The following is a 3756-nucleotide window of genomic DNA, read 5'->3' as shown; positions in this document are numbered from 1 at the left end:
TAGGGTATGTTTCCCTTCATTTTGCAATAATGTAGCTCATAAGAGGGAAGAGACAATACACATTGATCCAAACATAAAACAATATTTGATAATGTTACGACAGCGGAAGTCACGCCACGCTGGGAGCATGCACGCTGGAGTTTCTAGAAGTATCGTGAATTTTCCTGGTAACTCTAGTTTGTTCGAGGCGCCCTCTTTTTTAGTATATAAGTCTGGCGAGAAAAACCAGCGCGATCGGGCAGATAGATAAACCTCAGTTCCTTAACACACAAAAACACCATATTAGTGTTTGTTACCTCAAGTAGCTAGCTGGAAGGATGCAGACGAAGGATGTGACTACTTGCAGCTATTACCTGATTCGCCAACAAGATCAGCTCAGCTTACTAATTCAATGTTTTTTATTGTCCCTGTAAGGAAACTAGATAACCTGCTAGTTGCATGCTATTATTGTGTTTTGGCATTTGTGTATAAAGTGAGCATTAGTGAATTTCTTAACTATAATAATTGATCAAATTAGTATTTTAAGACCTAGTTATGAAAAAAAAATAGAAAGGAAGGCCTAATTTTACCATGTGTTCCAGGTTTAACCACTAGCTAGTTTATTTAAAGTGTTTAAAAACAACAGATATTCTACCCTATCTTTAAACCGATAAATAAGATGAATCAAATGTTAGTTACTATGAAAGACGAAATACAGTTAACTGAAAAACTGGAATACATAAAATAGAATGCGAATATGAAAGTATTTACATTGGTCACACAAAACGTAATTTAAAATACCGTTTAAATGAGCATTATGGATATGTAAAAAATTAAAAAAATGAAAATTCATCCGTAGCAGAGCATGTACAGAAAACACAACACACACAATATTATGGGAAAAAACTGTAATATTAGCTCAACCAAAAAGTATTGTTACTCTCTGGTCGTTTGTTAATTTCCCGTATAAATTTTTCCCGAGGAACTTCAGCGATACAAGTCCTTTATTAAATTAAATAAAACTAGCTTATTCTTTCTGAATACAACTTTGCAATACACTTAATTTCCACAGTCACTTTAACTTAAACACACGCTATAATTCACAACGATTCACGCACTTTACTTACGGTCACTACCGCGCTTGACTCAATTGTCCGTCTCTATCTCTGCCTGTCTGCAATTATCTATGCCGTCACTTCATTTGCCGGCTTATATATACAAAAATATAGGGCGCGTAGAAAAGACTAGAGTTGCCAGGAACAGACATGATCGTTCTAGAATCTCATGACGTGTTACTAGGGTCACGTGACTTCCGCTGTCGTAGCAGTATAACAGGTAATAATATTCGTGAATCCTTAGAAATAATAAAACATAAAAAAGATCATGTAGTATTAAATAGAGATGAAGGTAGGGCGAATATTTCTGCAAGAATATGGATTGATCTCCTTTGAATAGTTTATCGTGAATTTAGGTAAAATAGCATACATGTCACATGACCTACTAACAAGTTATAAATATTCTAGCATTGTCTTGTAATTCACTTCTGAGGATGACGTTGCAACCTCAAAGCATGTAGAGTCGTCGACTTTTTAAAGGCCATAGATAGGCCTAAATAAAATGTTATTAAATGTGTACCATTTTTAACGTTGAATATTATTTATGATTTTGCATGCTATTATCGCTTGTTGCCGGAGAAAGGAAAAAATTTGTAACTTGCTTGAGCACTTCACAGCGTCCAAGAGGGCGGTCTACGAAAAATAACAATTAAAAAAATGTTTTTAACTAAGGAAATGAAACACGTATAGTACGTCCCCATACTACAACTTAAAGCTGTATCAAAAGCTAAAAACTTTCTAATTCAACTATGGCTCGAAAATATGTAACATTCTATATCAGCCTATATAACAGTGTGTTTGAAATCTATAATTCATACAAAGAGAGTATAAGAATCTATAACTATGTTTCTACTCTCCAGGTGCACGTACTATCCATGTGACTGAGGGCCACTCTTATTGTCAACAAGAGGTGTAACACTGATTTGCCAGTAGAAAATATTTCTGTTAATATATATAGCATATCTCATGTCACAGTAATCTTTTCTAATGGAGAACACATGTGATGCCCTTGATGATTAATCTAGTCTCATGAATAACTCAGATGAAAGAAACGTATAAGTTACTTTGACCAGTTTTATATATTAATAACAGAATCCGAATTATACCGAAATTTTATTTGGTAACTAAGGGAGTAGGAAACGTATAGTATTCCGATATACTGCACTAGTTTCTTGTAAGAAGTTTCGGATTCAATCCTTTTCATGTGGAAGTCATAAGTATTGCATTATCACAAACCAATAATAAAAATAAAATATAAACTGTCAAACTTATTAGTTTCAGAAACAATAAACCGCTAACTAAAAACAACAACAAACAAACAAACATGTAATTGAAGAATATGGAAGAAGATGGTAAAACAAAAGTTATTTTCAATTTCTGTCCAAAAGTCCATTTTTTACAATATAAGTCTGAGGGCTCATAAACCTAAAAACTGGGTTTTGGTATCAAAAGTGGTGAGTACGGCACAACTAGCCTATTGTGTAGTTTTGTGATTAACAACAAAAAACAAAAGTATAAAATGTAAAATTTACAAAGCTTCTATATATAACCTACTTTTTGAATAATGTTTTGGTTAAAATTATTGCTTCAGAAATTTAATTTTTAAGTCAAATCTTGTTAATTAACAGCTAATTAAGCAGAAGGTAATGACTATTTTTAATACATACATGTTGGATTTGTTCAAACAGCTTATTTGTGCAAAAATGACATAAAAGATCAAAATAAGGTTTATTATGGTATTGTTATGTCTCCATTCGTTAGTTAATTTTCCGTAAATTCGTTCCGACGAAACTTTAGCGACACAAGTCCTCTCTTAAATAAAACTGGTTTATTCTTTCTGAATATAACTTTGCAATACACTTAATTTCAACAGTCGCTCTATAACAAACGCTATAATTCTCAAAGAACGTCTCACGTGCTCGTGCTCGACAATACTCAGTTCAATTACACATTACCTCCCCGTCGCTTCGTTGTCAGTCTTATACATACAAGCTTACGCTATATCTAGAAGAATCACGAGATTTAAGGAAAAGACATGAATGTTCGAGAATGACGTGGCGTGATACTAGTCACGTGACCTCGATGTCGTAACAGTATCAAACTAAAAAGTACAATCGCTATATTTTAAACAGTAATCTATTCGGGCTTATACATAGTACAAGGCATTGTACTACAAAACGTATGAACGAAAGTAAATAAACTTTTAGACCACCAGTGGTATGTCTGAGGACTTATACTGCTACAAACTGGATTTCGATACCCGTGGTGGGCAGAGCACAGATAGCCCTTTGTGTAGCTTTGTGCTCACATACAAACACTCTGGCTGAGAGTGGTTTCTGTTCACTAAGATAATCATATTATAATAGAGCTTGTAATGTATACTTTTAAAACTCGGATCTCGGAAACTACCGCACTAATCATAATTGGGTAATATTTTTATAGTTGAGCAATATATAAAACACTTGAAAATCCCACAGAAATGATATGTTTCAGATTTAACAAATAAAAATTACAAAAAAGGAGTAATTTTAACATATAAAATAATAAAAAACAAATTTAAAATAAGTATTTGTTTTTTAGTGAAAATCTCATCAGTGTTGCAACAGAAAAATAAGGGACTTTCATTGATAACTGCGTCTACAAAGAAATACTTCAATAAAAC

The sequence above is a fragment of the Limulus polyphemus genome, unplaced genomic scaffold (genome assembly GCF_000517525.1).
Source record: "Limulus polyphemus unplaced genomic scaffold, Limulus_polyphemus-2.1.2 Scaffold1625, whole genome shotgun sequence".
Taxonomy (NCBI): domain Eukaryota; kingdom Metazoa; phylum Arthropoda; class Merostomata; order Xiphosura; family Limulidae; genus Limulus; species Limulus polyphemus.
Note: the sequence above shows the minus strand (reverse complement) of the source record.